Source organism: Salvelinus sp. IW2-2015, unplaced genomic scaffold, assembly GCF_002910315.2.
Source record: "Salvelinus sp. IW2-2015 unplaced genomic scaffold, ASM291031v2 Un_scaffold3269, whole genome shotgun sequence".
NCBI classification, from domain to species: domain Eukaryota; kingdom Metazoa; phylum Chordata; class Actinopteri; order Salmoniformes; family Salmonidae; genus Salvelinus; species Salvelinus sp. IW2-2015.
In genome coordinates this window covers 22,499-41,708 of record NW_019944554.1, presented here as the reverse complement: position 1 = coordinate 41,708, position 19,210 = coordinate 22,499, and the positions used below count along the sequence as shown (strand labels likewise).

The window sequence follows — 19,210 nt, the reverse complement described above, 5'->3', positions numbered from 1 at the left end:
ACGTAAGCTTAACTTTCTGAACATTCGAGACGCGAGTCCACTTGTCATTCAATCTCCTTTGCATTAGCGTAGTCTCTTCTGTAGCCTGTCAACTATGTGTCTGTCTATCCCTGTTCTCTCCTCTCTGCACAGACAGTACAATAAACGCTCCACCCGCGTGGCCGCGGCCACCCTAATCTGGTGGCCCAGCGCGCACGACCCACGTGGAGTTCCAGGTCTCCGGTAGCCTCTGGACTGCCGATCTGCGGCCAACAGGCAGAGTTCACTCAGCCTATGCCTCCCTCCAGTCCCTCGACTTCTTGGCACTGACGGAAACTATGGATCACCACAGATAACACTGCTACTCCTACTGCTGCTCTCTTCGTCCGTCCACGTGTTCTCGCCACACCCGAGAGCTTCTGGTCAGCGGGTGGTGGCACCTGGGGATCCTCATTCTCTCCAAGTGGTCATTCTCTCTTTCTCCCTTACCCATCGTCTATCGCCTCCTCTTTATAATTCATGCTGTCACAAGTACCCAGCCCTTTTCAAGCTTAACACCTTATCATTTATCGCCCTCCAGTTCCTCGGAGAGTTCTTCAAGAGCTTGAGCTTGATAGCTCCTTTCCTGAGGACGGCTCACCTCTCACAGTTCTGGGCGACTTAACCTCCCACGTCTACCTTTGACTCATCCTCTCTGCCTCCTTCTTTCCACTCCTCTCCTCTTTTGACCTACCACTCTCACCTTCCCCCCCTACTCACAAGGCAGGCAATACGCTCGACCTCATCTTTACTAGATGCTGTTCTTCCACTAACCTCATTCGCAACTCCCCTCCAAGTCTCCGACCGACTACCTTGAGATCCGTTTTCCCTCTCGCTCTCATCCAACACTTCCCACACTGCCCCTACTCGGATGGTATCGCGCCGTCCCAACCTTCGCTCTCTCTCCCCCGCTACCCTCTCCTCTCCTTCCTAATCATCTCTTCCCTCTGCTCAAACCTTCTCCAACCTATCTCCTGATTCTGCCTCCTCAACCCTCCTCTCCTCCCTTTCTGCATCCTTTGACTCTCTATGTCCCCTATCCTCCAGGCCGGCTCGGTCCTCCCCTCCCCGTCCGTTGGCTCACGACTCATTGCGAGCCTCACAGAACAGGCCTCGGCAAGGCAGCACCGAGCGGAAATGAGAGGAAAACTCGCCTCCCTGCGGACCTGGCATCCTTGTCACTCCCTCCTCTCTACATTTTCCTCTTCTGTCTCTGCTGCTAAAAGCCACTTTCTACCACTCTAAATTCCAAGCAATCTGCCTCTAACTCCTAGGAAGCTCTTTGCACCTCTTCCCTCCCTCCTGATACCTCCTACCCCCTTTCACCCCCCAATCCCTCCTCCCTCCCCCATCCGTCCCTACCTCTCTCGCAGATGATTCGTCAACCATTTGAAAAGAAGGTCGACGACATCCGATCCCGTTTGCTAAGTCAAACGACACCGCTGGTATCTGCTCACACTGCCCTACCCTGTGCTCTGACCCTCTTTTCTCCCTCTCTTCTCCCAGATGAAGATCTCGCGTCTTTGACGGACACAGATCCGGGGCCGCCCAACAAACCTGCACGCTTGACCCGTATCCCCTTCCTCTCTTCTCCCAGCACATTTCCGGAGACCTTCTCCCTTACCTCACTCGCTCGATCAACTTTCACCTGACCGGCTAGCCTACGGTCCTTTCCGTCTTCGACATAGAGAGCGAGAGTTGCACGCCTTTCTGAAAAACCTACACTCGATCCCTCCGATGTCAACAACTACAGAACCAGGTATCCCTTCTTTTCTTTTCTCTCAAAATCTTGAACGTGCCGTCCTTGGCCGCACTCCGCTAATCTCTCTCATGGGAATGACCTTCTTGATACCAAATCAGTCAGTTCAAGATAAGTCATTCAACTGAGACCTGCTCTTCTCTGTATCACGGAGGCGCTCCGCACGTGCTAAAGCTAACTTCTCTCTTCGTTCTCTCATCCGTTCTAGACCGTATCGGCTCCTTCATGGCATACTGTGAACCATCAGATCTCCTCTCCACCCTCTCGAGTGGGGCATCTCCGGCGCGGCCCACGCTTGGATTGCGTTCCTACCTGACAGGTGCGCTCTCTACCAGGTGGGCGTGGCGAGATCTGTCTCCTCACCACGTGCTTCATGCCACTGGTGTCCCCCAGGTGCTGTTCTAGGGCCCTCATGCATCTGCATATTTCTACAGTCCCGGCATCACTCATATGCACTGCTCTCTCACCATCATTAGCGATCTCTCCATATCATTGCTTATGCAGACGTTCAGCACAAAGCTAAATCTTACTGCCTATATACCCCTTCTAATGACCAGGTGGCGAAATCGCATGCTCTGCATGTGCTGGCAAGACATATCAGTGTGGATGACGGTATCACCACCTTCAAGCTGAACTCAGCAAGACGGAGCTGCTCTTCTCTCTCGAGGAAGGGACTAGCCGTTCCATGATCTCGACCCTATCACGGATGTTTGAAAAACTTCTATGTGTTCCTCCTCTCCAGAGCGCTAAAACAGCTTGCGTGGCCTTAAAAGATTTAGATGCACTATTGTAAAGTGGCTGTTCCACTGGATGTCATAAGGTGAATGCACCAATTTGTAAGTCGCTCTGGATAAGAGCGTCTGCTAAATGACTTAAATGTAAATGTAAAATGTTGTTACTGAAATGGAAGGGAATAATTAGCAAACACACTGCGGTGTGAGAGATAAACAAAAAAAGAGCATGCAGCTATTGCCGTGGTAATTGCTTTCAACTGTTTGTTTTTTTGACAAACCTATCTGTGCTTTTGCCTGAAAACCCGTTACTGGGCCCTGGGCTCCAGAGTTCAGTGAGATAAAGAGGGGTTGAGTTGGGGAGAGAGGGAGGGAGGAAAAGAGGAGATTACACCAGCCAGAAGAACAGAAGGTGCAGGTCATTTTCTATCCCGGGAAAGGCTGCCTCTTGGGACGTTGGCCACTGGTGATTAGCTGCTGTTTGTGTCAGGGTCATGATACATGAATTATTGATGGCCGTTGTCTAATAGGACATTCCTGTCATCACCATAGAGACCAGGCAGTGACTGTCATCACCATAGAGACCAGGCGCTGACTGTCATCACCATAGAGACCAGGCGCTGACTGACAGGAGATGTGATGTGTTGGGATGATAAAAACCTGGACAATATCTCCAGTCTTAGGGAGAAAAAAAAWATATATGTTTTGTTTGTCCGCATAGGAAAAACCTTTTTGGTTTCAGGTAGAACCTTTTGCTGGTGAAAGGGTTCCACGTAGAACCATAGGGTTCTCCTATGGGGCCAACTGAATAACCGTTTGTGGTTCTAGGTAGCACCTTCTTTTGTGAGGACGTAGGAGAAAACAGAGCCAATCAAAGCAATGCAAAGTAATGTAAATCTATAATCTACAGACAGTTAGCCCAAACATAATTACGATATAATTGTGGAAAATGTAAATTTATACTGTGTATTTGAGAGCAGGATAATTATTGGGGTGGTTATTATCTGAAGTAAAACGTTGATTACACAGCTAGACTATACATGTGTAGACAACAGTGCAGAACGTCACGTAGGTATACCTACTATGCAAGTGGGAAGAAAACACGACACGACACACACACACACACACACACATCCACACACACACACACACCAGCACACACACACACACACACACACACACCGTATCGTTAGTATTTGATCATGTGTCAACGAGCTGATTTCCTCTTTTTTTTCGCTTCAGGATCACGTTTTGCACATCCCCTCCGGTAAATGGCTGTACGTGGGCACAGAGCGTGGCAACACACACATCAGTCAACATCGAATCTCTTCGTTCTGTCTGGATACGTACTTCATGATGTGGAACAAGGCCATAGAATTGTGAGTTAAAATCATCGAATATAGCAAATGAGTCATCTGTCAATGATTACCATAATGTTGAATGATTACATAATTGTGAATGATTACATAATGTGAATGATTACCATAATGTAGTGGAAATGATTACTGTCATGATACTGATGACGGCGTTGAAGGTGACAAGCGGTGATGACTTCATGTCGTTCTGTTCTAAAACCTCTTACACTTCACGTCATGTTTTCTGTCCTAAACCTCTTACATCACGTCATGTCATTCTGTCTAAAACCTCTTACACTGTCACGTCATGTCATTTGTCAACTAATCCTAGTTGAAGGTCGGTAACCTAACTTTTGGCACGTTGCCAATGACGGCGGTGTTAGATCGTGGTCATGCAATAGCTGCGACTTACTTAGCATGCGGAGACACATACACCATCACTGTGGAGTAATGTGTGGAGTGGGTCTTGAAGAGTAGTTCAATGAAATTTAAACTAGCATGTTCCATCCTCATCCAAAATATTTAACTGGAGAAGCCGTCGAAGCTTGTGTTGTTTGATTGAGCCGAAGTGCTTCTGCCTCTCAGTGCTCCTCTGTGCTCCTATCACGGGGAAGCAATCAACGACCCTCTAATGGCAAACTAACCGCAGAGGAGGAGGAATTTGTTTCTCCCTCCTCTCAGTCATGCCCGAGTAGGCTGGTGTGTTGTGTGTTGTGTGTGTGGGTGTGTTGTGTGTGTGTGGTGTGTGTGTGTGTGTGTGTGTGTGTGTGTGTGTGTGTGTGTGTGTGTGTGTGTGTGTGTGTGTGTGTGTGTGTGTTGTGTGTGTGTGTGTGTGTTATTGTGGAACTAAGTAGACCTTCCCACAGGTATTAAATGGAAGTTTATTTTCATGACATTTACCATTGGACTTTCAGGCTTAACTAAAATTAAAGTCGAAGGAGAAGTGATTTAAACAGACTTTCAGACTTTACACAATCAACCACGTTAAGTGTGCATACACACACACGCACACGCACACACACACACAAATACAATTCCACACAATTTTTTAATATGGCGCTTTTCTGTGGATTAATATTTTCCTGTAAGACCGTAAGCTTGCGCCAAGACACTCATTACATGGTATTTGTATCTCCCTCCTGAGTACTTGACTGAGGGTGTTTGTATCTCCCTCCTGAGTACTGACTTGAGCGGCTGTGGTTTGTATCTCCCTCCTGAGAACTTGAAGAGCGGGTGTTTGTATCTCCCTCCTGAGATACTGACTGAGCGGGTGTTTGTATCTCCCTCCTGATACGACTGAGCGGGTGTTTGTATCTCCTCCTGCATACTGACTGAGGGTGTTTGTATTCTCCCTCCGAGTACTGACTGAGCGGGTGTTTGTATCTCCCTCCTGAGTACTGACTGAGCGGTGTTTGTATCTCCCTCCTGAGTACTGACTGAGCGGGTGTTTGTATCTCCCTCCTGAGTCTGACTGACGGGTGTTGTATCTCCCTCCTGAGTACTGACTGAGCGGGTGTTTGTATCTCCTCCTGAGTACTGACTGAGCGGTGTTTGTATCTCCCTCCTGAGTACTGACTGAGCGGGTTGTTTGTATCTCCCTCTGAGTACTGACTGAGCGGGTGTTTGTATCTCCCTCCCTGAGTACTGACTGAGCGGGTGTTTGTATCTCCCTCCTGAGTACGACTGAGCGGTGTTTGTATCTCCTCCTGAGAACATGACTGAGCTGGGTGTTTGTATCTCCCTCCTGAGTAACTGACTGAGCGGGTGTTTTTATCTCCCTCCTGAGTACTGACTGAGCGGGTGTTTATATCTCCCTCCTGAGTACTGAGCTGAGCGGGTTGTTTATTATCTCCTGCTGAGTACTGACTGAGCGAAGGTGTTTGTATCTCCCTCCTGAGTACTGACTGAGCGAGTGTTATGTATCTCCCTCCTGAGTATGAGAGCGGCGTGTTTGTATCTCCCTCCTGAGAGTACTGACTGAGCGGGTGTTTGTATCTCCCTCCTGAGTACTGACTGAGCGGGTGTTTATATCTCCCTCCTGACTACTGACTGAGCGGGTGTTTTTATCTCCCTCCTGAGTACTGACTGAGCGGGGTTTGTATCTCCCTCCTGAGAACTGACTGTGCGGCGTGTTTGTATCTCCCTCCTGGTACTGACTGAGCGGGTGTTTGTATCTCCCTCCTGAGTACTGACTGAAGCGGGTGTTTTGTATCGTCCCTCGCTGATTACTACTGACTGATGTGGGTGTTTGATGCTCCCTCACTGAAGTACCTGACTGACGGAGCTTGTGTTTGATATCTCCCTACCTGAATACTGACTAGCGGTGGTGTGTTGTATTCTCCCTCCTAGAGTTGTAGCTGACAGAGCGTGCGTGTTCTGTATCTCCTCCTGTGAAGTACTGACATGAGTCGGCGAGTTGGTATCGAGCTCTCCCGTCCTGATACTGACTGGAGAGGGTGTTTGTATCTCCCTCCTGAGTACTGACTGAGCGCTAGGCACATTCAATTAATCTCAATAGAGCTGCAGTCTGTCAGGAAAGGGATGTATTACACCACACGTTGGCATTTTCCTGCAACAAAAAAAGGGTGATCAAATTAAGATCCCACATCTGTAAAGCAAGTATGCCTGCTGTACTTTATTCACAGCTTCCAGGACGGGGCCAGGAGACCCTCTACTACCCTAATGCTGTTGTCTGGGTCTTTACTCGAGTGCTCAGTACCGGGCCTTACATTTAGATCTGTGTAAGAAAAAGAGGATAAGAAAAGCAGAGCCTCGAATCAAAGGAAAAAGCCGTAGCCTGGTGGGAAAGCAGGAAGCTCGGTGGGAAAGCCGGATGCTGGGTGGGAAAGCAGGGAAGCTCGATGGCAAAGCCGGAAGCTCGGTGGAAGGCCGGAAGCTCGGTGGGAAAGCAGGAAGCTCGGTGGGAAAGCAGGAAGCCGGTGGAAAGCAGGAAGCTGGTGGAAAAGCAGGAAGACTGGGTGGAAAGCAGGCAAGCTGGGTGAAAGCAGGAACGCTTGGTGGGAAGCAGGGAAGCCTGGTAGGAAAGCAGGAAGCTGGGTGGGAAAGCAGGAAAGCTCGGGTGAACAGGACTGTGGAGCAGAGCTTCGGGTGGGAAAGAGGAAGCTTGGTGGGAAAGCAGGAAGCTTGTGGGAAGCCGGAAGCCTGGTAGGAAAGCAGTGAAGCTGCTGGGTGGAAAGCAGGAAGTCTGGGTGGGTAAACAGGAGCTTGAAAGGAAGCTCGATGGCAAAGCCCGGAAGCTCGGCTGGGAAGCAGAAGCTCGGCTGGAAAGCAGGACGCTCGGATGGCAAAGCGGAGCTCGGTGGGGAAGGCGCGGAAGCTCAGGTGGAAAGCAGAAGCTCGGTGGGAAAGCGCAGGAAGCCTGGTGGGAAGCAGGGGGAAGCAGGAAGCTGGGTGGAAAGCAGGAAGCTTTGGGGGAAAGCAAGGAAGGCTTGGTGGAAAGCCGGAAGCCTTGGTGGAAAGCCAGGAAGCCGGGGTGAACGCGGAGCTCGGTGAAAGAAGCTGGGAAAGCAAAGGTGGAAGTCGGACTTGTGGCGTAACTGGGGGAACGAAGACGGGAAAGTCACCGAAGCTGAGTGGGAAAGCAAATTGGGAAGCAGGCTCGTATGGTCAAAGCCGGAAGCTACGCAGTGTGGAACGAGCAGCGCTGGAAAGCAGGAAAGCACTGCTGTGGGGAAAGTCCGGAGGAGAGCTCGGTAGGAAAGCAGGAAGCTCGGTGGGAAAGACAGGAAGCCTCGTGGGAAAAGCAAATCGGAAAGCTGAGCTCGGTGGAAACGCAGGAAGCTCGGTGGGAAGCGAGGAATCGATGGGGAACATTCATTAAGATGACAGGGTTCTCGGCTTCCTTGCCTAACCTCCTCACTTCTCCTGCTGCTCATATTTACAAGACAAAAAAGTGTCCAACATGTATAAAAAAGGAAACTCTAAAATAAAAGAGTTGGGAAAATGATTCAAAATGTTGACAAATATATTTTTCATACTGATTACTTGGTCTCTATTAAAGCTGAGTGTTTGAGGCAGTCGCCTCCCTGATGACATGATATTTTTTATACTGTTACTGGTCTCTATAAAGCTGAGTGTTTGCAGTAGTCTTCGCTCCCTGATGACTATGATATTCATTCATTACTGTTTTACTTGTTCTCTATAAGCTCGTGTTTGAGTAGTCGCTTTTTTTTTTTTTTTTTCCCCCCCTGTGACAAATGATATTTTTCCTAGGCTGTTTACACTGGTCTCTATCAAAGCTGATGTTTGAGTAGTCGCTCCCTGATGACATGATATTTTTCCATACTGTTATACTGGTCTCTATAAAGCTCAGCGTTTGAGTTGCTCGCTTCCCTGATCTCCCTAGAGCCTCTCAGGCTTGTGTGTATTCCTTAATTAGCACATTATTTTCTAATGAGTTATCAGTCTAATTTTAACTCACTTGTTCAGGCCAGCAGCCTACTGATTTTATTGTCTGTTGACTGACGGCTGTGCGGAGATAGACGTGTGTTGTGTGTGTGTGTGTCTGTGTGAGAGTATGTGGATGTGACTGTGTGTAGAGTGGGCAAACAAAAAAAGCTAAGCAGAGTAAGTGTGAATTACCATGATTCTACTCAGCTGACTGGCTCGGGGACCAGAGGATGTTTGGGAATTTGTTTGTCAACATCGCGGCTTGCTTTCTCACAGAGAGGGAGAGACTGAGGGGGGGGGGGTGTAGAAGATAGAGAGAGAGATGAGGACAGTCATTCTGAATCAACAAGGAAAGGGGAGTGCACTGCCACTGTGACTGTCATTACTGCAGGCCCAGTAATATATTGGCTGTCATTACTGGCAGACCCAGTATATATTGGCTGTCATTACTGCAGACCCTATTTACGTCATTACGCCCTATTGACTGTCATGTACTGCAGGCCCAGTATATTGATGTCTACTTGCATATATTTGACTTGTCATTACTGCAGGGGCCCAGTATATATTGGCTGTCATTACTGCAGGCCCAGTATATTCTTGGCTGTAGTACTGCAGGCCTAGTATATATTGGCTGTCATTACTGCAAGGCCATTTATTCTAGCTCAGCAATATATATTGACTGTCATTACTGCAGGCCCAGTATATATTGACTGTCACTTACTGCAGGCCCGAATAGAGAAACTGCAGCATTTATATTGACTGTCATTAACTGCAGGCACCAGTATATATTGACTGTAATTAATGCAGGCCCATTATATCATTGACTGTCATTACTGCAGACCCAGTGATATATTTGACTGGTTAATTACTGCAGGCCCAGTATACAATTGACTGTCATACTGCAACACCATTATGACTGTATATTGAGCCAGTTCATTACTGTCATACTGGACCAGTATTATTGCTTCATTGACTCAGGCCATACATTAACTGCTATGGGCCCCAGCTATTATTGGACTGTCATTACTGGCAGACCAAGTATATATTGACTGTAATTACTGCAGACCCAGTAATATTGGCTGTCATTACTGCAGGCCCAGTATATATTGGCTGTCATTACTGGCAGGCCAGTAATATATTGACTGTCATTACTGCAGACCAAGTATACTATTGACTGAATTACTGCAGACCACAGTATATATTGGCTGTCATTACTGGCAGGGTCGTAATTATTGACTGTTCATTACTTGCAGGCCCAGTATATATGACTGTAATTACTGCAGACCCAGTATAAATATTGACTGTTCATTACTGCAGACCTATATATATTGACTGTTCATTACTGCAGACCAAGTATATATTGACTGTAATTACTGCAGACCCAGTATATATTGGCTGTCATTACTGTAGGGTCAGTATATATTTGACTGTCATTACTGCAGGCCCCAGTAGTATATTGACTGTAATTACTGGCAGCACCCAGTATATATTGGCTGTCATTACTGCAGACCCAGTTATATATTGTGCTGATCATACTTGCAGGGTCTGTAATATTGACGTTTAATTACTGCAGACCAAGTATGATATGACTGTAATTACTGTGCAGACCCAGTATAATTGGCGTCATTTACCTGCAACCCAGTAATATATTGCTGTCATTACTGCAGGGTCAGTATATATTGACTGTAATTACTGCAGACCCAGGTATATATTAAGCGGTCATTACTTGCAGAAAAGGGTCAGTATATATTGACTGTAATTACTGCAGACCCAGTATATATTGACTGTAATTACTGCAGGACGAAGTATATATTGACTCGTAATTACTGCAGACCCAGATATAATTGGCTGTCATTACTGCAGACCCAGATATATTGGCTTGTCTTACTGCAGGGGTCAGTATATCATCTGACAGGTAATTACTGCCAGACCAAGTATATATGTGATCGTAATTACTTGAGCAACCCAGTATATAGTTGGCTGTCATTACTGCAGACCAGTATGTATTGGCTGTATACTGCAGGGTTCAGTATATATTGACGCGGTAATTACTGCAGACCAAGTATAATTGACTTGTAATTATCTGCAGGACCCCGTAAATTCATTACTTGGACATATCATTAAATTTTGGGGAGCCTAGTATTGGGTCATTACTGCAGGGTCAGTATATATTGACTGTATTACTGCAGACCAGTTATATATTGGCTGTAATTCTATGCAGGCCCGCTATATATGACTTAAGTTACTGCGGCCCAGTATATATTGACAGTGGATCAGTGGCCTGGTACAAAGCCCTGACCCTTAGTCACTGCTCTGTTTCCTCTACTTGTCCTGTTGATTGTTTGGTCAACATACAGGTTATCCCTCATCAGCTGGTAATGCGTATGGGGATGTGTCATCGTGTTTAAGTATGGCCTTCCCAAATGTCTCCAGCGGTGCTGGGCCGAGACAGGATGCAGGTATGAAGCACAGGAACAGCAATACAGATGCAGGATTTAATTCGAACCAGTTTTTTTTACAGCAGAAAAATAATACTGCAGCAACAGGAAAGGTGAATTATTATGTGGATTTATTATTCATTTACATTTTTTTAGGGGTTGATACATAACATGCCCACCCCACATCACTCAAACACACAGAAAAATCACTCTTGCAACCTATTTAATACAGGAATTGTCTCTCTTTCATGTAGTATCTTTCAGAAACAATATATTTATAAATATTTTTTTTCCTCTCTCAGTAGGATGAAGAACAGAATCCATATGTAGTCTTTAATTTGACATTACAGATAAGTTCTGGAAGAGAGAGAGATGAATGGAATAAGGAAAAAAAAACATCAGAGATCTGGTGTTTTTTCTGGTCTGTTAGGGGATACAAGAGAACATAGTCTAATTCTTTGTGAGCACCCTTTTTCCGTTCATTGCCCCACAAAGTGTGCCCAACTGGAGAAAAGACATGAAAACAAAAGTATAATTTCACCTGAGCTCTCTTGGTTGGATATTCTCTGTATCTATACTCTGCTGTGAGGAGAGAAGTCAGGTAAGTGGCTGAGTGGTAAGTATGCGTCAGCGTAGACAGTCTGGGACGTTGTTAATCTTCTTGATGTAGGTCCCGCCGTTCGCCCCCCCCCCTCGCTCGCGGCTCCACGCCTTTCCATCCCACGTTACCGTGTCGACCGAGGGAGCCAACAAACCTGCCCTGCGGCCCTAACAGCCAGCCAGGCAGGCTGGCTGGCTGTGTGTGTGTGTGTGTGTGTAGTGTGTGTGTGTGTGTGTGTGTTGTGTGTGTGTGTGTGTGTGTGTGGTGTGTGTGTGTGTGTGTGTGTGTGTGTGTGTGTGTGTAGTGTGTGTGTGTGTGTGTGCGTGTTGCGTGTGTGCACCTGGCAGAGTTGATGAGTCTGCGGGGAGGACGCTTCCGACAGACAGACTCAGCGGTGTGCGATCTCTCCCTCAGGGAAGACATACATGTTTTCACCATGACACCTGTATCATGTGTGAGAGCTCAATACAACACAGATGGATCTGAAGGTGTGAAGGAGATCTCCAGAGAGGAGACATGGTATTCGTTTCAGAGTTGGCGTTGTCCCTCAGAACCTCTTTGAAAGACTGCCATGTAAAGAGGCACAGCGATGTGAAGGTGAAATGATTTGTCTTTTATGATGAATTGATAACTTATAATAGATGAGCTCACCCGCCATAGCGTTTACACAGTTACGCCATGTTTTCAAAAGTCAACTGTGGCAATGAAGAGGCAATGTGTGTCACGCCCTGGCCTTAGTTATCTTTGTTTTCTTTATTATTTTAGTTAGGTTAGGTGTGACATGGGGATGTATGTGTTTTGTATTGTCTAGGGGTTTTGTATGTTTATGGGGCAGTGTCTAGTCTAGGTGTTTGTATGCCTATGGCTGCCTAATTGGTTCTCATTAGAGGCAGCTGTTTATCATTGTCTCTGATTGGGAACCATATTTAGGCAGCACATATTCATGGGTATTTCGCTGGGTATTGTCTATGTCTATATGTAAGTTGCCTGTGTCTGCACTTGTCATTTATAGCCTTCAGTTCGTCGTTTATTGTTTTGTTTAGTTTGTTAGTGTTCTTCGTTTTCGTGATAATAAATAGAGAAGAATGCATTCACTTCACGCTGCGCCTTGGTCCTCCTCTCTTCCACCATACGACGATCGTGACAATGTTGTGTATGTGTCGTGCATGTGTATACGTTAACTCAGCACATAAAAGAAAGAAAAAAAGAAACTGTCAACTGCGTTTATTTCAGCCAAACTTAACATGTGTAAATATTTGATGAACATAAGATTCAACAACTGAGACATAAACTGAACAAGTTCCACAAACATGTGATAACAGAAATGAAATAATGGGTTCCTGAACAAAGGGGGGGGGTCAAAATCAAAAGTAAACAGTCAGTATAGGTGTGGCACCAGCTGCAATAAGTATGCAGTGCATCTCCTCTCATGGACTGCACCAGATTTGCCAGTTCTTGCTGTGAGATGTTACACTCACTCTTTCACCAAGGGACTGCAGTTCCCGGACAATTCTGGGGGAATGGCCCTAGAACCTCACCCTCCGATCAACAGGTCCCAGACGTGCTCAATGGATTGAGATCCGGGCTCTTCGCTGGTCATGGCAGAACACTGACATTCCTGTCTTGCAGGAAATCACACACAGAACGAGCAGTATGGCTGGTTGGCATTGTCATGCTGGAGGGTCATGTCAGGATGAGCCTGCAGGAAGGGTACCACATGAGGGAGGATGATATCTTCCCTGTAACACACAGCGTTGAGATTGCCTGCAATGACAACAAGCTCAGTCCGATGATACTGTGACACACCGCACCAGACCATGACGGACCCTCCACCTCCAAATTGATCCCGCTCCAGAGTACAGGCCTCGGTGTAACGCTCATTCCTTCGATGATAAACGCAAATCCGACCATCACCCCCGGTGAGACAAAACCGCGACTCGTCAGTGAAGAGCACTTTTTGCCAGYCCTGTCTGGTCCAGCRAYGGTGGGTTTGTGCCCATAGGTGACGTTGTTGCCGGTGATGTCTGGTGAGGACCTGCCTTACAACCGGCCTACACGCCCTCAGTCCAGCCTCTCTCAGCCTATTGCGGACAGTCTGAGCACTGATGTTACTATACTATTACTATACTACTGTATTGTTATGTTACTATACTATTACTATACTACTGTATGGTGATGTTACTATACTATTACTATACTGCTGTATGGTGATGTTAGTATACTATTACTATGATACTGTCCGGTGACGATACTATACGTTTAATACAATACTGTATGGTGATGTTAATATACTATTACTATACTAATGTATGGTGATGTTAATATACTACTGTATGGTGATTTTACTATACTACTGTATGGTGATGTTACCATACTGTTACTATACCACCGTATGGTGATTTTACTATACTATTACTATACTACTGTATGGTGATTTTACTATACTACTGTATGGTGATGTTAATATACTATGACTATACTAATGTATGGTGATGTTAATATACTACTGTATGGTGATTTTACTATACTAATGTATGGTGATGTTACTATACTATTGCTATAATACTGTATGGCGATGTTACTATATTATTACTATAATACTGTAGGGTGATGTTACTATAATATTACTATATTACTGTATGATGATGTTACTATACTATTACTATAATACTGTATGGTGATGTTACTATACTATTACTGTACTACTGTATGGTGATGTTACTATACTATTAATATAMTACTGTATGGTGATGGTACTATACTATTACTATACTACTGTATGGTTATGCTACTATACTATTACTATACTACTGTATGTTGATGTTACTATACTAGTACTATACTACTGTAGGGTGATGTTACTATACTATTAATATAATACTGTATGATGATGTTACTATACTAGTACTATAATACTGTATGGTTATGGTACTATACTATTACTATACTACTGTATGTTGATGTTACTATACTGCTGTATAAACACAAACAAAGAAAGTTCAACACGATATAAATATATTTACTCCCCAACATTTGAATGAATATAGATTACCAGTGTTTCATCATGCGGTGCCTTCTGCAGGTCCACCTGCACCAGGTTATGTTCTACTGAACCAGGTTATGTACTACTGAACCAGGTTATGTACTACTGAACCAGGTTATGTACTACTGAACCAGGTTGTGTACTACTGAACCAGGTTATGTACTACTGAACCAGGTCATGTACTACTGAACCAGGTCATGTACTACTGAACCAGGTCATGTACTACTGAACCAGGTTATGTACTACTGAACCAGGTTATTGTACTACTGAAACCATGTTATGTACTTACTGAACCAGGTTATGTACTTACTGAAACCAGGTTATGTACTACTGAACCAGGGTAGTTACTACTGAACCAGGTATGTACTACTGAACCAGGTCATGTACTACTGAACCAGGTATCTACTACTGAACCAGGTCATGTACTACTGAACCAGGTTATGTACTACTGAACCAGGTTTATGTACTACTGAACCAGGTTATGTACTACTGAAACCAGGTCATGTACTACTGAACCAGGTCATGTACTAGAACAGGCTATGTACTACTGAACCAGGTTATGTACTACTGAACCAGGTTATGTACTACTGAACCAGGTTATGTACTACTGAACCAGGTTATGTACTACTGAACCAGGTATGTAACTACTGAACAGGTTATTACTTACTGAACCAGGTTATGTACTACTGAACCAGGTTATGTACTACTGAACCAGGTTATGTACTACTGAACCAGGTTCATGTACTACTGAACCAGGTCATGTACTACTGAACAGGTCATGTACTACTGAACCAGGTATGTACTACTGAACCAGGTCATGTACTACTGAACCAGGTCATGTTACTACTGAACCAGGTTCATGTACTACTGAACCAGGTCATGTACTACTGAACCAGGTTACATGTACTACTGAACCGGTTATTTACTACTGAACCAGGTATGTACTACTGAACCAGTTCATGTACTACTGAACCAGGTCATGTACTACTGAACCAGTTATTGTACTACTGAACCAGGTTATGTACTACTGAACCAGGTATGTACTACTGAACCAGGTTATGTACTACTGAACCAGGTTATGTTACACTGAACCAGGTCATGTACTACTGAACCAGGTCATGTACTACTGAACCAGGTCATGTACTATGAACCAGGTATCATTGTCTACTGAACCAGGTTATGTACTACTGAACCAGGTTATGTCTACTGAACCAGGTTATGTACTACTGAACCAGGTTATGATACTACTGAACCAGGTCATGTACTACTGAACCAGGTCATGTACTACTGAACCAGGTCATGTACTACTGAACCAGGTTATGTACTACTGGAACCAGGTTATGTACTACTGAACCAGGTTATGTACTACTGAACCAGGTTATTCTACTACTGAACCAGGTTATGTACTACTGAACCAGGTTATGTACTACTGAACCAGGTTATGTACTACTGAACCAGGTTACTATACTGAACCAGGTCATGTACTACTGAACCAGGTCATGTACTACTGAACCAGGTCATGTACTACTGAACCAGGTTATCTACTACTGAACCAGGTCACTGTACTACTGAACCAGGTTATGTACTACTGAACCAGGTTATGTTACTACTGAACCAGGTCATGTACTACTGAACCAGGTCATGTACTACTGAACCAGGTCATGTTACTACTTGAACCAGGTTATGTACTACTGAACCAGTGTATTTTACTACTGAACCAGGTTATGTACTACGAACCAGGTTATGTACTACTGAACCAGGTTATGTACTAAGAACCAGGTTATGTACTACTGAACCAGGTTGATTACTACTGAACCAGGTTATGTACTACTGAACCAGGTATGTACTACTGAACCAGGTCATGTACTTACTGAACCAGGTCATGTACTACTGAACCAGGTCATGTACTACTGAACCAGGTCATGTACTACTGAACCAGGTCATGTACTAACTAACCAGGTCATGTACTACTGAACCAGGTCATGTACTACTTGAACCAGGTCATTACTACTGAACCAGGTTATGTACTACTGAACCAGGTTATGTACTACTGAACCAGTCATGCTACTACTGAACCAGGTCATGTACTTACTGAACCAGGTCATGTACTACTGAACCAGGGTCATGTACTACTGAACCAGGTCATGTACTACTGAACCAGGTCATGTACTACTGAACCAGGTTTTTTCCCATGTACTACTGAACCCAGGTATGTACTACTGAACCAGGGTTAGTACTACTGAACCAGTTATGTACTACTGAACCCAGGTTATGTACTACTGAACCAGGTTATGTACTACTGAACCAGGTTATCTACTACTGAACCAGCGTTATGCTACTACTGAACCAGGTTATGTACTACTGAACCAGGTTATGTACTACTGAACCAGGTTATGTACTACTGAACCAGGTTATGTACTACTGAACCAGGTCATGTACTACTCTGCTGTTGCCAAATAAAGCCTGGTTCCAGCTCTCTATTGGATTCAGCATTGCTTGTTATTTGTGTAATTCCCCAGTGTAGTGAATGGCTGCTTGATTCTTTGGCTTTGCCGGGCGACTGAATCTGAAGGTCACTAGTCACTATGCAATTGTTTTGATACTCTGTAGTCTGAACCGTGTATCTATGTGTTTACGGAAGATGCAAAAAAAAAAATAATAATACAAAAAAGTGATTCATTTAAAGTAGATGGCAGCGTTTTGCACCGTCCCTTGGCTATCATTCTGAAAACGTCTGCACTCGTGTCCATAACCTGACCCTTTCCCTCTCCTTCTCTCATCCACAGAGCAACTAAAGCCCATCCAGGACCCGTAGTCCACCTGAGTGACAGCCCGAAGGATGAATGCAAGGTGAGTTGGAGGAAGAATAAAAACAACAAAACAACTCTCTATACCTCCTCCTTTCTCTCCTCTAGCAGAAACCCTGAGATGACCCCTTACTCTCTGTTCCCTGTTACCTCAGGAGGGTCTGCCTGGCGGATCAGTGTAGCCTGAGGCTAGCTATCTCACTGTTACCTCAGGAGGGTCTGCCTGGTGGATCAGTGTAGCCTGGAGCTAGCTATCTCACTGGTACCTCAGGAGGGACTGCCTGGCGGRTCAGTGTAGCCTGGAGCTAGCTATCTCACTGGTACCTCAGGAGGGACTGCCTGGCGGATCAGTGTAGCCTGGAGCTAGCTATCTCACTGTTACCTCAGGAGGGTCTGCCTAGTGGATCAGTGTAGCCTGGAGCTAGCTGTCTCTGTCTCTCTGCTACACATACTGCTGCCTGTTCTTAGACTTGCTATTTTATACACAGGATCAATGACCCAACACAACACCAAAATGAGTCACTCCTGGCCTTCGGGTTTTACTGCGCGCCTTCTGCTACTGGCCATCCTTATCATCATTTCCCAGTGGGGACAGACGTGTGTCTGTGTCAGCACCGTGGGTCAGGCAGGGGTCAGGACTGTTATGAGGACGGCTGTGGTCAGGGTTGTCGGGGCGGGTTGTCGGGGGCACGGAGGCATTACAGGGATTCGGCATGGAAGACCTACTGCTGCTCGATGTGCGTGGGCTGTTCGTGTAACATACAATCTAAGTTGCTGTCAGGAAAAGAACAACACGAGAGAGAGAGAGAGAGAGAGAGAGATGCGTTTATGTAGTCTGTTCCTGTGTCAGCGTGCTTCGTGTATATGTAAGTTCGTTTGTTCAGGTCTGTCTACATCGTTTTGTTTTGTTTTGTTAGTTATATCAAGTATAGTTGTTTTCGTCTTTGTCTGTTTTGTTTTTTAATAAATCATTTTGTATTCACAACCTGCTGCGCTTGGTTCAATCACTACTCCTCCTCTTCGTATGAAGAGAGAGAGGAACGCCGTTACACATGCACAAAGTAGATGTCCTAACCTACTTGCCAAAACTGTAGTTTGTTAACAAGAAATTTGCGGAGAGGTTGAAAAACGATTTTTAATGTCTCCAACCTAAGTGTATGTGAACTTCCGACTTCAACTGTAACTCTCTCCACTCTGTCTCCGATTACACAGATTACATAGGCGACTCTCTGGCCATAGCTACCAGACACAAGCTACCATCGACACAAGCTAACCATAGCTAACCAGACACAAGCTAACCATAGCTAACCAGCACAAGCTAACCATAGCTAACCAGACACAAAGCTAACCATAGCTAATCAGACAAGCTGCTTTACAAAATTAAAAAGTTTAATAGGAAACATCAGTTCAGCTATGTTTTTCTCTCCCTTGAGTACAGAAAGTTTTTTTTTGCATATGTAGTCTTGGTCAACCCTCGCCTACTACATTTCATAGCCAGGTTCTGTAGCCACATTGGACATCATGTGACTGAGGTGTCTGTGAACGTTGATGACTATAGCAATGAATGACCAAGTGACGGCGGTACCATGTCTCCCCCCCCCCCCCTCTCTCTCTCTCTCTCTCTCTCTTTCTCTCTCTCTCTCTCTGCTTGTGTGTGTCAGTTTGTTTTGTATGCAATGTGTAGGAATGTACATGTCCAAATTATTCTTACATATTCTTATTCTTATTGTCATACCACTGCTGTTGGGAAGACCGGATGTTATGCATCTGTTGGTAGGACAAGGCTATGATACTTAGCTACTAGCACTGATTTTGTCATTTGACAAAAATATGGCTAGCCTTAATATTTTAGTCAAAATGATGAAGACTAGTCTAAATCTAAGAAAGAGTGGCTCCACATACTGCCTCTGCTCATCTTGCTCCCTGTACCTTTCCCCATGACGCTGATTGACTCTGACATACACACCCCACACTCAGAGAAACAAAAACATGAAATGGCAAACCTCTCTAAGGCAGAATTCAAATATTGATAAGTGCTTTGGAAGGCA

General features: G+C 45.2%; 1 pseudogene; it reads left to right on the top strand.

The window, feature by feature from the left end:
- Positions 1–19,210, top strand: part of LOC112075606 (syntaxin-binding protein 5-like) — a 56,693-nt pseudogene that overhangs the window by 21,244 nt on the left and 16,239 nt on the right.